Genomic DNA, 13350 nt, shown 5'->3' with positions numbered 1-13350 from the left:
AGGGTGGGAGGGGAAGTTAGAGCACAGGGTAGTGAATAGACAAGGGATAGCTTGGGTGCTGGGGGTGGGGCAGGCATTACACAAGAAGGTGGAGGGGAATGAAAGAACAAGGTGGGTGGGAGAACAGTTAAGCAGGTTTGCATGAGTTAAGTGGGACAGAGGTAAATGATGGTGTATGTACAACTTGAAATAACTGGGTTTTGGGATACAGGGATTGAGGCATGGTTTAGATGGATAAAAGAGGGGAATAATGTTAAGATGCATGGCTGTCTTTTGAATCTTGGTTTCCCTTGTGAAATAGACCCTTGGGGCGGTGCGGTGAGGTGGGGAGGAATAGCCAGAAACATCACAATAGAAAGCTTGTAAGTCTTTCTTCAGACTATAACTGATTGGAATACCTTAAAGGGGGCTAGAAGTTGACCAGTGAAAGAGGCCTCCTATGGAGCTTTCGTGTTGCATAAGTCCATAGGTGGAAACCAGAACCCCATCCAGAATTGTCTGAGGTGGGAAGTTCCACTAGAAAAGACAAGTAATCCAGCCTGCAGTGGCTAGAACAACAGAAGATGCTTCATGAAGACCTGCAGGAAAAATCTGAAACAGTAACAGTGGTCTGATTTTTTATTACAAGAACAAGTAAGCTGTTCACCTGGCAGTCATTAAGGCAAGTGGTTTGTTCCCGTCACAGCAAACTCCTTTCCAAGAATGGGACTCAAGGGGAATACACGAGCAGGCATGTGGTCTGGATGGTGACCAAGTTGGTCACCGATAAGGGGAAAAGGGGAAAAACAGCAATGAAATTGGGATCTGAGTCCGACCACATTCAATAGACTCCTGTGAACCTGGGTGGAGACCTGGATGACCAGCAGTACTGCATGACCTGGGGACTCCAGGGCCCAGAATCAGTGACATGGCCACAGAGAAATACAGCAGAGAGTGAAGCATCCAGCTGATATGAAGTTAGGGGAGATACACAAGAACACCCACACTTGCAGATAGTACCCACTTGACCTGGCTCCAATGGCTAGATGATCAGAACTCAACTAGAAGTAGAAAGAAGAGGGAAGAAAAAAAAAGAATAACCCACTACAATTTGATGAATTTTACCTATACTTATACATGTAGTATCTCACAAAAGGGAACACATTTTACAGCAAGGATCATTTCCACCCTCGGTACACAGGGTTGACAGGGATGGGCAACTTGGACATTGGCTAAACAAGATGCAGGGGGGTGGGGTATGAAGGCAAGAAGTGACTGGCTTACAAGCTTTCAAAAGGAAGCCTAATTCCAAATGGGGCAAGGGTAGGTAGAAACTCCACTGAATGATTTCCAATCTGTTGGACTGGGCTGGCAAAAGGAAATAGGGATAAGACTCTTGTGGTACAATAGCAATTAATTGCCATCAGGACTGACCGTGAAGGTTGGAAATGTAGAGGTGGATTTTTTTTTTTTTTTTTTTTTTGACAAAAGGAGGGGAGTGATTGATTTTGCAACCCAGGAGCAGAGGTCCCTGGGACCATCAAGTGAGAAAAGCGGAGAGCAGGACTCTACCCAGAGAGGCCGAGATGTCAGGGATGGAGACAGAGATGATGATCTGGACAGATGGAGTGGCTGGGAACACTGGACTCAGAGAGGGAGAGGGGCTGTGTGCTGACAGCCTGGGGGAGGTGGTGGTAGTGGCTGTGTGGTGTACCCTTTGGTTCTTTGATGATGTATGGATGGGTTTGTAATCATTGCAATGAAACAAAATACGATAGGATGAGTGTAAAACTGATGTTCTCTCATGTACACCCACATAATTCACAATAAAAACTTTAAAAAAGTATGGTCAATATGCATTGATAATTACTTGTGGTAGGAATATGAAAGATAGAAACAGAGGAAGAATCAGTCGTTGGAAATTATGGCCTTGGTGAAAGCAATGAAACTGGAGATTGTGTGATAGATTTTTGCAAGAAAAAGTCCTTTTATAAAGTCCTTTATAAAATGGCTAAAAAGAGACTATATATACATGGGCCTCACAAGATGCAATACACAATTGCCTATATATGTGGGAAGAGATAGTATAAAAACTCATTATCATCAACTAAAACAAGAACAGTGATACAGTATGGAACTGGCCAACAATTATTCATTTGCAAGTTCATACTGAAGCTGAAGAAAACTAAAACAAGTCCACCAGAAGCAAAATATTACCTTGGATATATCACATCTTAATTTAGAGACCATCTCAAGAACAGATTTAATGCATCAGGCACTAATGAATGATGGAATAATATCAAGAGCACTATAGAGAAAGAGTGGCCACAAAGTCATTAAAAGCATAGGAAAGAAAGAAAGAAAGAAAAAAAATGGATGTAAGAAGAGACTAAGAAATTTTCTGTCCAGCATAGAAAAGCTAAAGCAAATAGCAGAAGTGAAGTAGCCAAGGAACTAAACAGAGTATAAAGATAAAGAACACGGAGCAAAATATTATAATGAAACGTGCGAGGACTTGGAGTAGAAAACATAAAGGGAAGAACGTGCTCAGCATTTCCCAAGCTGAAAGAACTGAAGAAAATAATAAAGACTTGACCTGCATTATTGAAGGATTCTTCCTTGGGGGACCCCTCAGAATGTATAAATCGTGAAATAATATCATTAATATCACATGCAAGTAAAATTTGGCTGAATATAATTTAAAAATGATTGCAATGGTACATTGACAGGTAACTACCAAAATTCAAACCTGATTCAGAAGAGGACATAGAACTTGGTATATCATTGTTGAAGGCCAATAAATCTTGGCTTAAACCAGAGATACAAGAAAGATGTTTATCTGTTCTTTATTGAATATTCAAAAAAAAAAAATGACTGTGTGGAAAATGGCATTCTATGGATAACACTGTGAAGAATGGGTGCTCCAGAAAACTTAATTGTGTTCATAAGGAACCTGCATATAGACTAAGAGGCAGGTGTTGGAAAAGAACAAAGAGATACTAAATGGCTTAAAATCAGGTAAGATGTGGACCAATGTTGTATCACTTCACCATATTTATTTAATCTGTATGCTAAACAAATCATCTGACAAACTGGAATATGTGAAGAAGAACTTGGCACCAGGATTGGAAGAAGACGCACTAATAACAACCTGTGATAAACTGATGATATCATCTTATATGCTGTCATCAAAAAGGATTTACAATACTTACTGATGAAAATCAAAGCCCACAGCCTTCAGTATTGATGTCAACTCAATGAAAAGAATACAAAAGTCCTCACCACTGGACCAATGAGTTGTTGTTGTTGTCAGGTGCCATCGAGTCGGAACTGACTCATAGCGACCCCATGCACAGCAGAACGAAACAGTGTCCGATCCTGGGCCAACCTCACTACCGCCGCCACACTTGACGCCATCAATGATGTTACCTGGCTGATCCATCTAGTTGGGGGTCTTCCTCTTTTTCTCTGACCCTCCATCTTACCCAGCATGACACCAATGAGTAGCATCATAATATAAAAAAAAAGATTAAAGCTATCAACGACTTTGCTTGGATCCATAATTAGCACTCAAGGAAGCAGCACTCAAGAAACCAAATGACGGATTGCATTAGGCAAATGTGCTGCACAAAACCTCTTTAAAGTGTTAAAGAGAAAATATGTAAGTTTGAGGATTGTGGTGCCCCCGATTCAAGTCATGCTACCTTCAATTGTCTCATATGCATGTAAAAGTTGGACCAGAGAAGAACTGATAAGTTTTAATTGTGGCATTTGAGAAGAAAACTATCAGGTAGTGCCAGAAAAACAAACCTGTGTTGTAAGAAGGAAGACAGAATGACCCTTGAAAGTCAGGACAGCAAGATTTCATCTTTTATATTTTGGACATCCTATCAGGAAGTACTAGTCTCTGGAAAAAGACATCATTCTTCGTAATGTGGAGGGTTAATGATAAAGCAGAAGACCCTCAATGTTAGTTGGCTCAAATGTAACAACTATTGTCAGAATGACACAAGACCTAGCAGTGTTTCTTTCAGTTGTGCACACTTTTGCTAGGAGTCAAAAACGATTGGAAGTCACCTAGCCATAGCGATGTATCCAGCTTGTTCCAGTCAACAGAGTATTTTTAAGATTCATGCAGGTCACTTTATTCATACATAATTTATTTCTTTATTGCTGAAGAATATTATTTGAATGAACATATATTTTATTTATTCATAATCCTATTGATGGACATTTACCCAATATTTGAAAATTATTATTAAGGGTCCATGAATATACATATTTTTGTTAACTTAGTTCATTTCTTTCTGATAAATTCCTTGGAATGAAGTTTGAGGTCACATAATAAGTGTATATTTGTATTTTCAAGAAAAACATGAGGTTTTGCATATTACACTTACACAAGTGCTGTATGAGAGTTCAAGTTGCTCCACAGCCTTGCCATTCTCATTAGTACAACATGGAAGCTAATCATGATTTTAAATTGCATTATTTCTAATATAAATAATGCTGCTAGCTAATTTTGATCAATTTTTTTGACATTTTTATATTTGTGTGCACATGTGAAATGTCCATTCAAATTGTTTATTCATGTTTAAAAACAAAACTGTTTTGTATTTTTAAAATACAGATTTGTGGGTATCCTTCATAGATTTTGAATACAAAAGTTTGTCAAGTACAGACATAAGGATTATCTTCTCACATTCTGCAATGTTGTTATTTTTTTTTTTTCTGTTTTATTAATGGTATATTTTAATGCTGGGACTTTTTAATGTAAATAAAATTTATTTAATTTTTTCCCTTTAAGGCTATTGATTTTTGTACCTTGTCTTAGGAATGTTTTTCTAACACAAGTTGGCAAATAACATCGTATGTTGTTAACTATTGTCAAGTTGGTTCAACTCAGAACGATACTGTATAGGGTTTCCTAAAAGTGGCTGAGGGGTTTGAACCTTGCGGTTCAAATTGAACTTGTGGCATAGTGCTTACCTTACAGCGCCACACCAGGACGGCTTCTTGTTTGGCTTTTACATTTAGATCTTCAACTATCATACATGTGTGTATATAAGACTTAAAGTAAGAATCAGAGTTCATTTTAGTGATATGGCTATCCAATTTTAGGAAAGTACCAATTTTGAAAATAGTTTTCCTTTCCCCATAACACTACATTGATGCCTTTGCTTAGAGTCAGTTGGATATATGTATTGGGATATTTTTTAATTTTCTCTGCACTTGCAGAGATCTACCTTTCTATACCTTTGAAATCTCCACACTACTTTTATTCCAGTAGCTTAACTACAAGTCTTAAAATCAATTCCTGTGATTCAAACTAGCACTACTATCCATCTCTCATCTGGAAACCATAAATCTGAGAAAAACATCCATCCACAAATTCTTACTTGAACTTTCCTATCCTTGTTTTATTCTCCCCATAATATTTTTTTGACACATTTCCTTGGATTGTTACAAGAACAGCATACATTGAAACATATTCTCTGCATTTCTGTTCCCATAATCATCTCTCTATTATTAGTCTTATTGTCATCTTGAGGAGTTCTGGTGTGGTGCTGTTGGATAAGCACTGGCATGGTTCAAAATCAGTAGCAGCTCCCTGGAAAATTTACATGAGTTTGCTATGAGTTAAAACTGCCTAAGTGGTACTTCACAAAGACGATGGAGGTGGCAGTGTGCCATGGAGTTAGTTCTAACTCTCAGCCACCCTGTACAGGGTTTCAGAGTCTGTAAATCTAAACAGGAGCAGAAAACCTCTTCTTTCTCCCATGGAACAGGTAGTAGTTTCGAACTTTTGACCATGTGATTAGCAACATGACTCATAACCACTACGCTGCCAGAGCTCCTTCACAATAAAAATAGAGGCAATCATCTTGAGGATCTATGTTGGAGTGATTTCAATTGTTTTAGCTAGTAACAATAATCGGTTCATATGCAGTAACAATTCTTAGTTATACTCTATAGGGCAGTGTTGAACTACTCCACAGGGTTTCCAAGACTGTAATCTTTATGAAAGACTAACTCATTATTCAACCACAGAGTGGATAGTTGATTTGAACCAATTACACTTAAGTTATCAGCCCAATGCTTAACCAAATGTGCCATCAATCAAATATTGGCCATATGTGCACAAGCTAGTATTCACATTTGGTGGTTGGTGTTGTTAGGTGCTATCGAGTTGGTACCAACTCATAACGACCCTATGCACAACGGAACAAAATACTGCCTGGTCTTAGGCCAACCTCACAGTTGTTGTCATGCTTGAGCCAACTGAGACTGCCACTTTGTCAATCCATCTCACTGGGGGTCTTCCTATTTATCTCTGACCCTCTACCTTACCAAACATGATATCTTTCCCCAGTGACTGGTCCCTCCTGACAATATGTCTGAGGCATGAGACTCGAAGTCTGGCCATCCTGGCCTCCAAGGATCACACTGGCTGCACTTCTTCCAACACAGATCTGTTTGTTCTTTTGGCAGCTCATGGCACTTTCAACATTCTCCTCCAACACCATAACTCGAATGCATCAATTCTTCTACAGTCTTTCTTATTCACTATCCAGCTTTCTCATGAATATGAGCTTATTGAAAATACCATGGATTGGGTTAGGGACACCTTATTCCTCATGCTTATATCTTTGCTCTTCAACACTTTAAAAAGGACTTGTGCAGAAGATAGGCCTAATGCAATATGTCATTCGATTTCTTGACTGCTGCTTCCATGAGTGTTGACAGTTGATCCAAGGAGAATGAAGTCCTTAACAACTTCAATGTTTTCTCCATTGATAAGAATATTGTTTATTAGTATAGTGGTGGAAATTTTGTTTTCTTTATATTGAGATGCAATCCAAACCAAAAGCTGTGGTCTTTGATCTTTATCAGTAAGTATTTCAAGTCCTCTTCATTCGCAGCAAGCAAGGTTGTATTATCTGCATATCACAGGTTGTTAGCGAGTCTTCCTCCAATCCTGATGCCACATTTTTCTTCTTATAACCCAGCTTCTCAGATTATTTGCTCAGCATATATGTTGAATAAGTATGGTGAAAGAATACAATCCTGTCCCACACTAGTCTTAATTTTAAACCATTCAAAGTTTTCATGTTCTGTTCAAATAACTGCCTCTTGGTCCATGTACACTCATGAGCACTATCAAGTGTTCCAGAATACTCATACTTCCCAATGTTGTCTATAGCTTGTCATGATCCACACAATTAAAAGCCTTAGTGTAGTCAATAAAGTACAGGTAGACACCTTTTTGGTATTCTCTGTCAATATCCATCAGACATTAACAATGATATCCCTCACTCCACGTCCTCTTCTGAATCCTTAAATGACTGGAAGCACTCTGCCAATGCATGCTTGCAGCCATTTCTCCATTGCCTTTAGTAAAACTTTACTCACATGGGATATCAAAGATATTATCTGATGATTTTCACATTCAGTTGAGTTACCTCTTTTTGGAATTGGCACAAATATGGATCTTTTCCAATCAGTTGGTCAGATATTTGTCATCTAAATTTCTTGGCATAGATGAGTGAATGCCTCCAGTGCCACTTCACTTTCTTGAAAAATTTCAATTTTTATTCCATCATTTCCTACTGCCTTGTTCTTTTCCAATTCCTAAGTGTACCTTGGATTTCTTCCTTCATTATCGTTGGCATTTGATCATATGCTACATCTTGAAATGGTTGAACAGGAACCATTTCCTTTTGTTACAATGATTCTGTGTATTCCTTCCTTCTTCTTTTGATGCTTTCTGCAACATTCAATAATTTGCCCAGAGAATCTTTCAATAACGAAAGTCGAGGTTTTAATTTTTGCTTCAGTCCCTTCATCTTGAGAAATGCTCTGCATGTTCCCTTTTAGATTTCTGAATCCGGATATTTGCACATTTCATTGTAATATTTGACTTTGTCTTCTCAAGCTGAACATTGAAATTTTCTATTCAGCTTTAGCATCTCTACTCTGGAAAGCAAGTTTCAGAGTCTCTTCTGACATGCATTTATATCTTTTCCTTCTTTCTTGTCTTCTTAATGACTTTTTTCTTTCTTCCTGTATGATGCTCTTGATGTTACCCCACAACTCTTCTGGTCTTTGGTCTTTAGTGTCTAATGTATCAAATGTGTTCTTCAGATGATTTCTAAATTCTGATGGGATATATTCAGGTCATATTTTGGCTCTCATGGACTTGTTTTCATTTTCTTCAGCTTCAGTCTGAATTTGTATGTGAGCAATTGATAGTCTGTTCCACAGTCTGCCCCTGTCCTTGTTTTGACTGATGTTATGGAGATTTTCCACCATCTCTTTCCACAGATGTAGTCAATTAGGTTACTATATATGTCATCTGGTGATGTCCATTTGTATAATCATCTCTTATGTTGTCTAAAGAAGGTATTTGAAATGAACAAATCATTGGTTTTATAGAATTCTATCATGTGATCTCCAGCATAATTTCTATCGTCATGGCTATATTTTCCAACCACTGGTCCTTCATCTTTGTTTCCAACCTTAGCATTCCAATCACCAGTAATGATCAATACATCTTGAATTCATTTTTGATCAATTTCAGTCTGAAGAAGTTGGTAGAATTATTTTATTTCATCTTCACTGGCTTTAGTGTTTGGTGCGCAAATTTGAATAATAGTGGTATTAACTGGTCTTCCTGTAGGCACATGGATATTATCCTATCACATACAGCGTTGTACCTCATGACTGATCTTTTTGACAATGAATGCAACACCATTCCTCTTCAATTTGTCATTCCCGGCATAGTAAACCTTGTGGTTGTCAGATTCAAAATTGTCAATACCAGTGCTTTTCAGCTCACTAATGCCAAGGATATCAATATTTATGTGGTCCATTTCATTTTTTTATAATTTCCAGCTTTCCTAGTTCACACTTTGTACATTCCATGCTCCGATTATTAATGGATTTTTACAGCTGTTTCTCTTCATTTTTAGTTGTGCCCCATCAGCAAATGAAGGTCCCTATGGGTTTAGTCCCGCAAACTTTTCTGTACTCTATTCGTGTTATCACAGTCAACTCTGCTTGCGAAGGCAACTCTTCCCGAGTCGTATTTTGAGTGCCTTCCAATTTGAGGGACTCATTTTCTGGCACTATATCTGACAGTGTTTTTCTGCTTTTCATAAGGTTTTCAGTGACTAAATTTTCAGAAGTAGTTCATCTCTCCTTTGTCCTTATCTGTTTTCTTCTGGAAGCTCATCTGAAACCTGTCTACCATGGGTGATCTTGCTGGTATTTAAAATACCCATGGTATGGCTTCCAGAATCACAGCAACTCATAGGCCACCACAATATGACAAGCTGACAGACCAGTGGTATAAAGCCATAATTTTGAGGTACCTTTCTTTTTCCTCTTTTAAAAAGGGAAAGTAAATATATATATCTTAGACCACTACAATACAACTGTTTGTTCTTGAGGAGAAGTATTGGAAAATAGTACTTCAAGGTGTCTGAGAAGCCTTCTTCACACCTGAATCTAACTTGTTTCATGAGATGTGGAACCTCAAGTTTGAGCTTGATTTTATAATAAATGAAACTTCCTTGAAGACATGAGAGAAGCTATTTTGTGTTTGAGAGGAATATAAATAGATGGCAGATTGTGAGGGTTTTAAAACATGTCTGCCAATTTATTTATACTTCACACATCAAAAGATGGATTCTCATTACCTTTTCCTTTGAATATGACCTGTCTTTAATAGCTTGCTTCTAAGGAATCAAATATATGTGTATTTTAAAACAGACTTCTAACAGGCAAAGCTGTTTCCACATGGCTGTCCTTTCAAACTTTTTGTCTAATCATGATGTTTTAAGGAAGCCAAGGCAAGGTTACACAGATGTGACACTGTAGGATAAGTGGTAAACTGCTAATCACAGGTGAGTGGATAAAACCCACAAACCATTCCTAAGAAACTCTATCCAGAGTACTCTGAGTCAAAATTAACTCAGCAGCACTTGACAACAAGGTCATTTTAAGTATATATAAATTGAGTGTGAAGAAGAGTCACTCCTAATAACATTATGCTCTCAATAGTGGCCAAAACTTTAGTCTCAAACATAGTAACCAGAACCTGACAATGTTTCGTTCTGTTTTTACTGGTATACTTCACTTTATTGCTCTTCACTTCATTAACACTGCTCAGATACTGTCTTCTTTGCAAATTGAAAGTTTGTAGCAACCCTTCTTTGAGCAAACCTCTCAATGCCATTGTTTTCCAGAAGCATATGGTCACTTCATGTGTCTGTGTCAATTTTGGTTATTCTCACAGTATTTCAAACTTTCCTATAATGAGGTTGCACAATATAGTATAAACAAGATTTTATATGCACTGGAAACCCAAATATTTTGAATGACTTACTTCATATTTACTTCACTGTGGCAGTCTGGAACAAAACTTACAATGTTTCTGATGTATGTTTGCACATAAGGTCATATGAATAGGAGTCAACTCAACAGCAACTAGCAACAACAATGAACGCCAACTGCATTCATTTCATATTTTATGGTTTTTTATTGCTAATGGAAGGATGAGAGGTTTCACACTTTTCTAAACAATTAAAACTACAACATTTGAAGAAAACAACAAGTGTGCATAAACAGGAAATTTGACTGGATTAGTATAGACACAGAGTCCTAGTGTGGTTCTTCAGGAAAAGCACTGGATTTCTACTACAGATTGATGGTTCAAACCCTCAGCCACTCCTTGGAAGCCCTATACAGAGTTGCTGTGAGTCAAGACTGTGATGATGCACTTAGAAATAAGAACAATAAAGGACACAAGTTTAAGGTTATTAGGAAAATTAAAGTATCATTTTATGTCGTTGCTGTTAAGTGTCATTGAATTGGATGGGACTCATAGTGACGCTGTATAGGGTTTCAGAGGAGTGACTGGTGGATTTTAACACAGACCTTGTGGTTCAAATGTACATTGTGAACCAGTGCTTATCCTACAGTTCCACACCAAAAACTCTGCCATGTTGTAGTAAACAAAATTTTAGTCCCTAAATTTCTAATATATTCTCCCTATTTATTTCTCTGTTCATGAGACAATTCAGCTTCTTTAGACCCCTGTATTCATTCTTTTCACTGTCTTGTGTATACGATGAATTTCCATGGATTAGCAGAATCCTTAATGTTGTTGTTGTTGCTGTTTTTAAGTGCCTTCAAGTCACTTCCAACTCATAGCAACCCTGTATAGGAGCGGCTGGTGAACACAAACCACCAACCTTGTAGTTCAAATCGACCTTGCAATCTAGTGCATTAAACCCCAACGCCACTTCACGTCTCCATTACTGTTGTTAGGTGCTGTCAGCTTCAACTCATAGTGATGCTGTGCACCACAAAACAAAATACTGCGTGATCCTGAACCACCTTACAATTGTTACATTTGAATCCATTGCTGCCTCCACTGTGTCAATCCATCTGGTTGAGGATCTTCCAGAAATATTACAAGGATAGACTTATTTAATAGCATATAGATAGGACTTTGTACTGCATTTTAGATTCTTTAGATTCAGACACTGTAGAGAAAAGAACAATCAGCAAAACTGCTGAAATTTAAAAAAAGCTAACTAGCAAATAGTTGTAAATGGGTTTATTTACTTTGGGGCCCTTGATTTCTTCTTGTGTTGTATATTTCTTTCAACACTGATTTCTACATCCATCATATTTAATTTCTTTGAAATCTTATGCACTTAATGGTCCAGACTGGGCAATCAATGTTGATTGAAATCAACTTTAAATTGATGTAAGAGGTCTACTATACTGCTCCTAGAACCAGCTGTGTGGGCCCAAATGAAAGATAACTGTCAGCTTTTCCCATAATTATGTATTTCTACATTTTCATAAGCTTATTGCTATTATAATGACCCAGTAGGCGCTTGCATTTTAAACAGAAATCACTGAGTAAGCATCAAAGGTTATATCTTCAAATCCCACCTCTCTGAGATAATGTTTGACTAAATCATTTATCCCTTATGTGTTAGCCTCTCAAAAGTTATTTTATTTCTTAGGTAGATACAGAAACATGGTGCATGTCACTGTCATGCTTCTAGAGATTCTACTATTCACAAGTTAAAATCAATGAAAGTAATTCATTTTATATTGGTATAAATGATGGGCCTCATGTTCTCAAAATCTTACAAACTAACATACTTCTAATTTTAGCCTGATGTTGATTTTACAGAAAAGAAGCTCACAGAAGTAAAATACAAGATTTTTCATTTCTCTCACAACAGGGTATCTACGTCTGGCTTCTATAGTCAAACTTGGCAAAACTGCATTATCAACCTTTACATTTTTTCCCTGAGAAAGGAATAAACTGTCTTCTTTTTAGCTGAGAAATCTTTTGTTCTGCAAAGTTTCTCCTTCTCTCTACCCTTACTAGGCCAGAAAACCACACTGATGACTACAAAACATAAAAAGTAAAAAAAAATTGATGGAGACCCCAAATAAAATATGGTAATGATTTATCTGTAAAGTTTTATTTCAATTTCATAAAATGTTGTTTGGCTTTTATTTCTGCTCCTAAAAACAAAAATATGAAAACAAAACAAACAAACAAAAAAACTAAAAATTTTCCTTTCTGCCCTTCTTGGCCAGAGAGCATATATTGTTTTGTTTGAAAATACTTATTATTATTATTTTAATTTGTTACAGTTGATTGGCTTAACCCCAATAAAACCACTGGGTTATCTGTATCACGTTAACCAAACCCTATGGTGTAGGCTGTGGTTTAATGTGTTGGACTGCAAAGTCAGTTTGAACTGCAATATCTGTAATTCAATCTCACTAGTTGCTCCTGGGAACCTGGTGTGGCACTGTGGGCTAATATGTCAGACTACAAAATCCTTTGAACTACAAGATCGGTGGTTCAAGCTCACCAGCTGCTCCTTGGAAACCCTATACAGGGTCGCTATGTATTGGAATTGACTTGATGGCACTTAACAACAACAACAACAATGAATCAGAACTGATGGTGGAACTTAACAACAACAACAATGGTTATGCCAGTTTAAAAAAAAATGGATATCACACAAATAAAATAGTGTGTGTCATAATTTTAAGAGTTTTAGGTTATGTTTAATGAGTATATCCATAGTGATCTTAGTTTACATGACTGGCATACTAATGTCATAAGTTCATCAACTATTTTAAAACCTATAACTATTTTAACTCTAAATAATCTCTCCAGACAGTACCACACAGTCTTCAAAGTACTTAATCTAATGTCCCTGTCCACCTTCTGTAGGCCCTCCATGTACTTTGCTCACCAATGTTGTTTGTTGCTGTTACTAAGTGCTGCCGAGTCGATTCTGACTCATTTGTTGTTGTTGTTGT

This window comes from Chrysochloris asiatica, unplaced genomic scaffold (genome assembly GCF_000296735.1).
Source record: "Chrysochloris asiatica unplaced genomic scaffold, ChrAsi1.0 scaffold00405, whole genome shotgun sequence".
NCBI lineage: Eukaryota > Metazoa > Chordata > Mammalia > Afrosoricida > Chrysochloridae > Chrysochloris > Chrysochloris asiatica.
The sequence above is the reverse complement of the archived record's forward strand: the minus strand, read 5'-3'. Positions refer to the sequence as shown.